Here is a 12,185-nt window from a genome sequence, read left to right on the forward strand (position 1 = left end):
TCACAAAAAAAAAAAAAAAAAAAAAAACTTTACCTTTAAAAAAAATCATAAAAAGGAAAAATTACAAAAAAAATTGAGAAGACAGAAGCAGGGAGACACAGAAACAGAGACACAGAGACAGAGATAGAAGGCCAGAAGGGCTCCCTACCACGCTAGCTTGTTTGCTGGAGGCTGAATTATCAGTAGAAAATCTTCATTTCTCTTGTACCCTGAAATAACTAGTTTGCAGGAGCCATGAGGAATCTTCTTCTCAGAACAGTTTTCTTAAGTTATAATCAAATCATTCAATGAATAAGTAGTAATAATTATAATATTAATAAATTTCATTTGACCATCTACCAATAAGTATTGCATTAAATATTTTATATACATAATCTAATAAAATATTTACAATAACTACATGAGGCAAATAACATTCAGCTTGCAAGCTTCATAGTCATATTTTGAATCTTGTTTTGTCTGTCTTCAACACTGACTTTGATGTTCCAAGAGCCATGAAGGTGTGAGGTTTATGGTGAAGACTTAAACTGGAATCCTGCTTTTAAGGAGTGGAAAAATGCAAGCAGTATTCTCAAGTTGATGTGATTTTTCTTTGTTTTTCTGTATAGAAACTGAGGCCTATGGGAAACTGAGGCCTAGATTTTCATCACTGTTGTTCAGTCACTCTGGTGACATCATATAGAAATGGTTTTCTTCTGGATGTCTAATAGGAAACAAGGAAAGGACGTCAAAAAGTTTGAAAAAAAAAGTGTAAAGTATGAGTATATTTCTCAATATTTTTAAATGCATAGATAATTTTTTCATCATGTTCATTTCCATAAGCTTCTTAAAGGCCTCTCCTATGTTTCCTCTAGAGGGGGAATGTATCCCCCTGTCATTCTAAGGGGTTGGCTTGTGAACTAAGAGATCGGGGCCATAAAGTAAATATCCGCCCACTGTCTTCAGTCATTTCTGTGTTAGAAGTATATTAACTAGTACTTGTAATATCAGAAAGTTTATGCAGCAGTAACCACAGTTGATAAAACTCAAGAGTTCATGCCAGTAATAAAATTCCTCACAGGGGCCACTAACCTATGAGGTAGTTACTAAGAAACACAGGGACAGATTCTAATTTTTCTTCTTAGCCATCCTTTGAGTCAAATGACTGACTTTCTCAAAGTTTGTTCCTTCATTCTTCATTGTCATCAATCAAGAGAAACAGCAGAAATGCAGGGGACTAGTTGTTTATTCCAAGCAGTATCTCTTATTTCACAGAAAAATGTTCTCACTTGGCTTCCATTGCATATGTCACTCAACTAGAAGCTTAGAGGGCTGGTGAGACACTCTGGGGTCACCTCATGATGAATCTTGTAAATGTAGGACATAGGTTACCTTTGGGGAGACCTTGGCTGACCCTATCCTGCCATGGTTGCCCACACACCTTTCCATGTGTTGAGCAGAACTTTCTTCCTTGGCTGAGCTGAGCTTTGAACCTCCAAAGCATCATATTTCCTCACTAAATTAGAAGAACAAAAGTTGCCCAATATCTGTATCCAAAAGGTTTGAGTTTGACATTCATATGTTAGCATTCATGGTGTTCTTTTCTTGAAACACACTATACTCACTTTCACAAATACTCCTTGCAAGTTATGAGTAGGTTTTTATTAACTTAGTGTGTAGGCCTAGTTGAGAGGTCAATCCTCTATAGAGTAGTGTTTCTTCTGATTCTGGCTTAGGTACTTTTTCTTTCATGGTCCAGTTCTGCCATGTCTCTGACTCAGGTGGTCTGTGCATCCATACTGGCCATGCTTTCTGGTTTGCATGGTGATACTTGCTTCTACTGGAAAGGCATTATCTGCTGAGTTCATAAATGCCCCAAACAACCTTTTACACAGCAACGGCTTCCTGCTGCACTTATACCACCTCAGGAGGGTAGGCAATGGTATTATATTTTCATTACTTTCATTATTTCTGTCTCTGGTTGCTCTTTCTCAGATCTGTACAAAGCAGGACATTTTAGAGGAGTCTGACTTAAATCAGAAAATGCTCAGTCAGTAACTTCTGCAAAATGCTCTTCAAAAGGTTGCTTCCATGGGACCAGACATAATCCTATATAAGAAGATTCCTATTTTAAATCTAGAGACCTCCCTGAGTACGCTGGACAAATGCTCGTCTGTGATCCAGGGCTATCTGAGACTGGGGATGGGTCACAGTGTTGGAACCCTGTTTGGTGCTGTTGCTCTCTCGCTCTCTCTCTCTCTCTCTTTCCTTCTCTCTCTCTCTTTCTCTCTCACCCCCCATCCAGAAGAAGTAAATTTAGTGCAAAAAAATAAAAGGCTCCTGCAGGGCATAAGCCAGTCCAACAGCTGTTACACTTCACTATGAAGGAAAAGTGCCCCAACACTGATGAATTAGAGGCGAAGTGCTCCGACACTGATGAATTAGAGGCAAAGCCAGCTCTCCGGACTTGTGGTGCCAAGATGGACCCACTGGGCAGAGATATTTGACTATTTAAGGAAGGACAGCTCTAGAGTTAGGGCTAGATTCACTCAACAAATGTCTATCCTCCACCTCCTGTGTGCCAGGCCGTGCCCTAACAGCAGCACACAGCTTAGATGTGGTTCCTGCTAGCTTTTGGTCACATAGAAGAGGCAGACAATAAGCAAGTAAAGGAAAAGGAAAGATTATACACAGAGACTGAAAATTGTGCAAGAGCAATAAATATGTGGACAGGAAGCAAACAAGATCCTGTCGCAGAAAACACCATGGAGGGGATGGTGGGGACTGCATTCTGGATGAGAAGACAGGAGGACCTCTCTGAGCAAATGTCCGTCACACTGAGGCCTAACAGCTGAGACGGAGGCATGAGAAAAGCAAATTTTGAAGACTTGAGGTGGTCGAGAGCTTGGTGGTTTCCAGAAACTGAAAGAAGGCAGTGAATAACTGGCCAAACAACAGTTGGAGGGGCAGGGAGGGAGCAGGCTCTCAAAGGTATGTGGGCCATGGAGGAGCATTTGAAGCTTCTTCCAAACTTAACATTGTATTTGAGAAGCCTCAACTATCTGGTTTAAGAAACCTATATTATACACATTTAATAAATAAGATCCTTGGAAAATGTGAACATTTTGTGTGTACTGTTTTTTTTTTCTTTTTTTTATTTCATTTTCTTCCACACAGTCAATCACATTACTATTTGTCTTACAAAGTAGATATTTCAACAGGTGAACCTTACTCCCTAGTACAGTTAATAAACCTACAAAATATCTTCAACAGATAATACCGTACCTCTTTGTGCCATTAATGTTTTGCCTACCTGTCCTTCTCCCAAATGTCCTTTCACACACACTATATCTGGTGTTTTCATCTATATACTGTGTTTCTATATCCTTTAATCAATTAGTTTCAGTCATAGAGTGCAGACACTCAGTATATATTAAGTGGGAACATACAATGCCTCTCCTACGTAGCCTGGCTTGCTTCACTCAGCAGTAAATCTTCCATATTCATCCACTTCCTGTCAAAAGCCAGGGTTTTGTTGGGTTTTATGGCTGAATAGTATTCCATTGTGTACATGTGCCACAGTTTTTCTATCCATTCATCTGTTCGTGGGCATTTGGGTTGTTTCCATGATTTAGCACCATGATTTAGCAATTGTGAATAGTGTCTCAGTAAACATCGATGTGCGAGTACTTTTCCGATTAAGTGTTCTTCTGTCCTTTGGGTAGATACCAAGGAGTGGGAGTGCTGGATCATATAGTATTCCATTTGTAGATTTTTGAGGAGTCTCCAAATTGTTCTCCACAGTGGTTGGACCAATTTACATTCCCACCAGCAGTGTAAGAGAATTCTCCTTTCATGACACTCCTGCCAGCACTTATCGTTTTTGGTTTTTTTCATTTTAGTCATTCTGACTGGGATTAGGTGGTATCTTATTGTTGTCTTGATCTGCATTTCTCTTACAATGAGGGATGTTGAGCATTTTTTCGTATGCCTTTTAGCTGTTCATACGTCATCTTTAGAGAGTGTTTTTTTCAACTCATTCTCCCATCTTTTAATAGGATTGATTGTCTTTTTCCAGAACAGCCACTTGAGTTCCTTGTGAATTCTGGTTATCAGTCCCTTATCTGATGCATAGTTTACAAAAATATTTTCCCATTCTGAGTGCTGTCTGTTCACACTAATCACTGTGTTTTTTGCCATAAAGAAACTTCTTAGTCTGATGTAATCCCACTTGTCTATTTTGGGAATTATTGACTGTGCTTTTGGGAGTCTCCCAGAGTTTCCCCGGTGTTTTCCAGGAGCAGTTTTATAGTTTGGGGTCTTAGATTTAGATCTTTGATCCACCTTGACTTGATTTTTGTCAGAGGTGAGAAGTAGGGGTTCAGATTCATCTTTCTGCAAGTGGAGATCCAGTTTTGCCAGCACCATTTGCTGAAGAGGTTTTCCTTTTCCCACTGGATTGATTGATACCCCTTGTCAAAAATCAGTTGACTTTATGTTTGGGCATTTATTTCTGGGGGTTCTATTCTGTTCCATTGGTCCATGTGTCTATTTCTGTGCCAGTACCATGCTGTTTTGATTACCACAGCTCTGTAGTATATTTTTGGGTCAGGGAGTGAGATGCCATCCACTCCACTCTTCCTGTGCAGAATTGCTTTGGCAATACAAGGCCCCTTAAGATTCCAGACAAACTTTATGATTGTCTTTCCTAGATCTGTGAAGAATGTGTCTGGTACTTTCATTGGCATTGCATTAATTTTAAGCTAGTAGTTATCAAATTTTAAGCTAGTAGTACATGCTGGGCCACTGGGCTAAGCTGTTTATATATATTATCTTATGTAGTTCTTAATAGGCCTAGTTTAGGTAAAATGTATTCATTTTAGTGGAAAGTAAACTGAGGTTGGGAGAGTAAAGTAATGGAGTAAAAGTCATATACCCAGTAAGTAGCAGAAGTGGATTCCAAATCTGGGTCTGTCTGACTCCTTTCGTTTTCTCTCACTTGCTCCTCTACTTCTCTTTTATTTACTGATTTCCTCAGAGAGAGAGAGAGAGAGAGACCCCAACAGGCTCTCTATGCTGTGATTCAGTTCCAGCCTCAGTCAGAGCCCAGATCATAGTCATACTCATACCCAGTGTGGACAGGGAGGCCTAGAAACATGAACCTGGGACATTGCTGTAGGGATCCAGTGTGCAGAACATTGTAATACTATTTTATACCACTGTCTGTTCCTCCCCACTTTTTTTTTTATAATTATTTATTTAATTTTATTTATTATTATTTTTAAGAGATTTTTGCCTTAGGGCATATGAGTTCACCAAAGAGAGAGATACAGAGACAATGAGAGGGAAAGTACGAAATCACCTCCTGTGGGGATGGCCATGCCACAACCCCTTCTCCTCCATTCTCCTGGGATCTTGAGTCCACACACATAGGTGTCTGGTGTAAATTTCAAGTCACCAAGACCGGGACTTGAACCATGATCAGCCATGTAGGAGTCCAGCAATGTAACTGCTAAGTCATCTGCTGGCCCTGGTTATTATTATTCTTGAATTTGTGCAGAGCGAGAAAGATAGAAGAGCAGGAAAGTAAGAAAGCAAGCAAGGAAGCAAGCAAGCCACGATAGAAGAGCAGGAAAGTGAGAAAGCAAGCAAGGAAGCAAGCAAGCCACGAGGTCTGGGACTCGAACTACAGTTAGCCATGGGTCTAGTACCTTAATCATCATACCACCCACTGGCCCCTGTTTTATTATCATCATTATTATCATCATCATCATCATCATCATTACTATTTGCTAGTGGGCATATACACTTACTAGAAAGAAAGGGAAGGGAAAATGAGAAGGCGCTTCCTGGGGGAATGGCCTTGCTGTAATCCCTTATCCTCCATTCTCTCCAGATTTTAGGCACATATGCACACACATGCACCCAGCATATTTTTCTTTTTCTTTTTTTATAAATTTTTTGTATTACATTTAATCATATATATTTTTACAGTGTATAACATTTCTTTTTCCAGCATGATTACCATGTATATCAGTCCAGACAAAGACATTACTATCCATATCACCAGCAGCAAATAGCTTTTCTTTTTTTTTCAGATTTTTTTTATTCTTCTTTTTTTTTTTTTATTTAAACAATCGCTATACATCATTTGGCTTGTAAAGAGAATTTACCTAACATGAGATACTTCTCAGACTAGTCCAGTTGAAAATACTATACATGTTATCATCAACAGGTAATACACCACTGCTGCGTCCCACTAATGTCATGCCTCTATTTTATCTCCTGCTTTCCTTCTCCATACTGTTCCCTTTATTTCTCCCTTCCCCGTTCCATACTGTCTTCAGTGTCCATAACTATTTTCACTGCTTTTATGCCCTCCAATATTTCTTTCTCTGGTTTGTTGGCATATAGTTGCTCATAGTATCCTCTAATGATGTTTCGTATTTCTGCTTTTTCTGTTGTAATATTTCCTGTTTTATTGCAAATTTGATTACTCTGGTTCCTTTTTCCCTTCTTCTTAATCACTCTAGCTAATGGCGTATCAATTTTGTTTATGTTTTCAAAGAGCCAGCTTTTGTTTTCGTTTATTTTCTGTATGGTCTGTTTATTTTATATTTCATTTATTTCTGCTTGAATCTTTATTATTTCTTTTCTCCTGGCATTTTTTGGAATTTTTGTTGTTGTTTTTCCAGTTCCCTGAGGCATGATGTTAGGTTGTCTATTTGCCACCTTTCCATCTTTCTCTTATGTGCACTAAATGCTATAATTTCCCTCTTACAACCACTTTTACAGTGTCCCATAGGTTATGGAAACTCATGTGCTCATTCTCATTTGTTTCCATAAATCTTTTTATTTTAGTCTTAATTTCTTTGGTAGTTGAGAAGTCATTAAGAAGTAGGATGTTTAGTTTCTATGGTTTTGTGTATTTTCAAGGATTTTTCCTGAAATTAATATCAAGTTTAATTCCATCATGGTCAGAGAAGATGCTGGATATAGTTTCTATGTCTTTGAATCTGTAGAGACTTGATTTGTACCCTATCATATGGTCAGTCTTTGAAAAGGTTCCATGCAAGGGTAAAAAAAAATGTATATTTTATGGTTTTAGGGTGGAAAGTTCTATAGATATTTGTTAAGTCCATTTCATTTACAGTATTCTTTAGATCCTGTATCTCTTTTCTTATTTATTTATTTATTTATTTATTTATTTTTGTGCAGAAGATCTGTCCAGCAGAGACAATGGAGTGCTGAGGTCCCCAACAATTATAGTGTTGCAACCTAACTCTCCTTTTAGATTTAGCAGTCTTTCCTTCACATATCTGGGTGCTCCTGAGGTGGGTGTATGCATATTTGTAAGTGTTTTCTTCTTGTCAAATTAGCCCTTTTACTGCTACAATAATGCCCTTCTTTGTCTCTTCTTAGTTTTTATCTTAAAGCCTATATTGTCTGAAATCAGTACCTCAACTCCAGCCCCTTTTCCTTTTCTTTTTTCAGTTTAAACTCACACGCCTGACGTGAGTTTAAGCTACTGGGACTGTGACTTGAACTGCAGTTGACTTTGTGGGAGTCCAGCGATGTAACCATTACACCATCTGCTGGTACCCTCCAGCCCTCTTTTGATTTACATTTGCATGTAATACTTTTTTCCTGACCTTCACTTCTAATTTATGTATGTCTTTATCCATGGGGTGTATATCTTATAGGCAACAGATAGAAGTTTTCTGTTTTTTTTTTTTAATCCATTCAGCCAGTCTGTGTTTCTTAATCAGAGAATTTAATCCATTAACATTGAATGTTATTATCGATATTTCTGGATGTGTTCCTATCATTAAGTTAGTCATTTTCTTGTTTTTTATTCTCTTATTTCTGTCTGTCTGACTTTAGTTTCCTTGGTATAGCACTCCCTTTAGAACTTCTTGAAGAGCTGGCCTGAAGTTGGTAAATTCCTACAGGTTTTGTTTATCTGAGGTTTTTATCTTTTTTTTTCCCCATATGAAGGATAATCTTGCCAGGTATAGTAAAATTGGTTGAAATTGTTTTTCATTTAACACTTCAAATATATTTCTCCATTCTTTCCTTCCCTGCATTGTTTCTGATTTAAGGTCCAATATTGACCCAATAGAATAATCTTTATAAGTAACTTGACGTTTCTCTCTTGCCAATCTTAGTACCTTGTCTTTGTCTGTGGTTTTGGCCAATCTGGCTATGATGTGCCTTGGAGAGGATCTTCTTGGGTTGTTTCTATTTGGGGTCTTATGTGTTTCTTAGATCTGGATGTTTGAATATCTCTTTAGGTTTGGAAAGTTCTTTTCCAGGATTTCATGGACTAGATTATCAATGCCCTTATTATTTTCTTTACCTTCTGGGATACCAATTATCACAATTAATGATATCTAGTATTTCTCATATATTGTCCTCATTCTTCTTGTTTTTTTTCTCAGTCTTTTTGATAATTTTTTCCGGGTGAGAGGTTTTTGTCTTCTGCATTTGAGAGTTCATCTTCTGCGTGATGTACTCTGCTTTTAATACTTTCGAGGGAAGTTTTGATTTCCTGTATTGCAGTCTTCATCTCTAATAATTCCATTTGATTTTTTTAAAAAATTTTTATTTTTATTCCTTGTCATTATCTAATTTTTTAATTTTTTGAAGTTGACCAGAGAGAGACAGAGAAAGAAGGAAAGTGAGAAAGCAAGCTACCAGGTCTGGGACTCGAACCATGGTCAGCCATGTGGGAGTCCAGCTGCCTTAACACCACACCACCTGCTGGCCCCTGTTTGATTCTTTTTTATGGTGTCTACTTCCTCATTCAAGAAAGGACCTCCTCATCTCATGAAACTCATTTTCTCCTTTCTCTTGCATCTTCTGGAGTTCATTATCTCTTTTCTCTTGCATCTCATTTAGTTTTGTCATTATAACTATTCTGAATTGTTTATCTGACATTTTCACAAGTTCCATAGTGTTTTCTGTGGATGATGAGGAATTGATGTTTTTCCTTGAGGAGAGATAATTTTCTTGGTTTCCCATATTTCCTGTGCTTCTGCAATGGTTTCTAGTCAGCAGGTGAATTATGTAACTTCCTAAATTCTTCAAGATATTTCTGAATGTTCAGAGGCTAGCAGTAGTAGGAGGTGGTGATTGGTGATCTCTCTGCCGCTCTACTGCCCTGACGCTCACCCGAAGCCTACACTGTGGTCTCTGGGCTTGGATAATTCAAAGTCGTCCCAGTTTCTAGAGAACAGGTTTACTGGGGGCTGAGCTGCTGAGCTTCACCTGAGAAAGAAAGAAGTTGTGTCTCTGCAGCTCAGAGTCCCTTCAGCTCATTGCAGCCAGGCCTGTTGCTGGGGTGGATGTCCCCCATGGCATGTTGAGCAGGGGAAAAGACAGACTTCTCCAAGTCACAATTAGCACACCTGAGAGTTCAAAGGTGTGTGGAGAAGGTGATAAGCCACACTCTGCAGTACCCCCTCCCAGCAGCAAGTGGCTCTCCATGCAGCAAGGCTGTCGAGGGCAAATGTCATGATAGCCTATTGAGCAGGGAAAGTTTTTTATTTTTTTTAAAAAGGGGATTTTTGCTATAAGGCACATGCACTCGCTGGAGAGACAGAGGGAGACAGAGAGTAAGAAATCACCTCCCTGGGGGATGGCCTCTCCTCAATCCCTCCTACATTCTCCCCTCAGGATTTTGGGCACGCACATGCAACTGGCATGAGTTTCAAGCTGCCAGGTTGGGGATTCAAACCACAGTTGACTATGTGGGAGTCTAGCAACATATCCATTATGCCATCTGCTGGTCCCTTAACCACTGTAAATATGTAATTCAATAACCTTACATTCACACTGTTGTACAATCATCACCTCCATCAATTTCCAAAACATTTTTATCACTGCCAACAGAAACTTTGTAACCATTAAGCAATAACTCCCCATTCACTTTTTCCCCCAGCTTCCTATAACCCCTTAATCTACTTTCTGTCTACAGATTTACCTATTATAGATATTTCATATGAGTAGGATCAGGCAATATCTGTCATTTAGATCTGGCTCCTCTCGCTTGGCATAATGTTTTCGAAATTCATCTGTGTTGTAGCATGTGTCCACAGACTATTCCTTTTCATGGCCAGATAATATTCCATTATATGCATATATTTAATATTGTTTATCCATTGATCTATTGGTGAACTCTTGGGTTGTTTGCACCTTGTGAATGAGTACTTTACAAAAGTATTTTCAAGTCCCTGTTTTCAGTTTAAGTGTCTATCTGAAAGTAAAGTTGTAGAATCATATGGTAATTTTGTTTGAATTTCAGAGGAACTACCAAACTATTTTCCACAGTGGCTGCACTATATTACCTTTCTTGAATGAGGGTTCCACTTTCTCTACATCTTTGTCAATATTTGTTAATTTTTTTGTTAGATTATAAACATTCTAATACATGTTATCACATTGTGGTTTTAACATACCTTTCCCAAGTGACTTGTGATATTAGGCATCTTTTCACATGCTTGTTAGCCATTTATGTGTATCTTCTTGAAAGAAACTATCCAAATCATTTGCCCATTTTTTAATTGGGTTGTTTGTCTTTTGTGGTTAAGTTGTAGATGTTTTCTTTAAAATATAAATACATATGTTCTGGATTTTGTTTTTTAACAAAGATTTTTGCTCTAGGGCATGTGTGCTTACCAGAGAGCCAGAAAATGAGAACTCATCCCCCAAGGTGATGGCCATACCACAGTCCCTTCTCCTTCATTCTCATTATTTTGGGCAAGCACGCACATGCACCCGGTGTGAGTTTTAAGCCACCAGGTCCAGGACTCCAACCGTGGTCCACTACGTTGGGGTCTAGTGATGTAACCATTATGCCATCTGCTGGCCCCTGTTCTGGATATTAAACCCTTATCAGATTAAAAAACTGAAAAGGCTACTTAGCCCCCAACATGGGCATTAAACAAAATGAGGTGGTTGGTGCCAGGGTGGCAGGGAAGGATTTTAAAGATGAATTAATTGAATAATAGAGTCTGGCTTCACAGAAATGCAGTCTTATAAGGGAGGTAGTACATGAATACAATACGAGGTAAAGATTATGCCAGTCACCAAAGAAGTGCTGCGGTAATTGGACAGAAATTACTTTTTTCTTGGAAGAACAGATATGGCAGCTAGCAGTCCTATGAATTTAGAAAGATTTAGAAAAGCAAAGTTGGACAGGGAGAGCATTTTAGAGAGAGGGATCGATACAGGCAAAGTTGTAAGTCTGGTTTCTCTGTTTTAAAGATGTGTAAATAGATCCAAAAAAGTGACAGGTCTTACAAAGATGTTTACCCATTTGGATTCTGGCCTGAGGAAAAATCAGTCTTCATAAATTCTGGCTCCCTGAGGGCTCTGAACATTTTTATAGCTTTCTGAATTATTAGCTTTAAAATCAATTGAAAATATAGTGTATTATTAGAGGGAGATACATTTAAATCATGTGGGCCATGCTTACAGTGCTTTTTATTCTTTCAGAAAAGAACAGTAGTATTGACCCGAGCTTCAGTTAATAGCTAGTGAATGAGGTATTAACTAACAGCCTCGTCCAGGCCCTCCTGTGTGCCCAGGGCTACAGCCCTCAGCAGTGCACACCCACAATTCAGCTCAAAGCTGGAATGCCTGAAGGCTTTCTGGCTTTCACTTAGGGTGGGCAGATTTAACAAAGAAACATGCAATCTGCCCAGTTAAATTTGAATTATATATAAAAAACAATTTTTGTAGTATAAGTATGTTCATTACAATATATGCAATCCTATTTCAGCTTTATTTTATACAACCAGATTTTTAATATTTAAAGATCAAAATCTGAGGGAAATTAGGGTGAATAAACTTAGTTTATGGTAGGCAGACAGTAAATGTTCTATCAACATTGCATGAATGAATGAGATGATTTAAAAAAAAAGAAGAAGAATGAATGAACGAGATAGTACATCCTTGGTTTTTGTCCTCTATCTTCTTAGACTCTTTCTTCATGCAATGGCAAATTGAGGCCCCAAATATAGTTCTTTTATAAAGTCTCTGCATGGTAGAAAATTGAGAAATGCCTTGCACTATGGTCTGTATTTACCAAGTGGTTAATTCACACCACCTGAAGAGGAGGCCCAAGTAATCAGACAATCTTTAAAACAAACCCTTCACCAAGGGAACAAAAAAAAAAAAAAAAAAAAAAACAAAAAAAAAAA

At 38.3% G+C, this 12,185-nt stretch overlaps 1 protein-coding gene across 2 annotated transcripts in view; it reads left to right on the plus strand.

Moving 5' to 3' along the window:
- The window catches only part of KIF6 (kinesin family member 6), a 485,408-nt gene that overhangs the window by 209,001 nt on the left and 264,222 nt on the right, over positions 1-12,185 (plus strand). The window lies entirely within an intron of this gene.

The sequence above is a fragment of the Tupaia chinensis genome, unplaced genomic scaffold (genome assembly GCF_000334495.1).
Source record: "Tupaia chinensis unplaced genomic scaffold, TupChi_1.0 Scaffold000238_1, whole genome shotgun sequence".
NCBI lineage: Eukaryota > Metazoa > Chordata > Mammalia > Scandentia > Tupaiidae > Tupaia > Tupaia belangeri.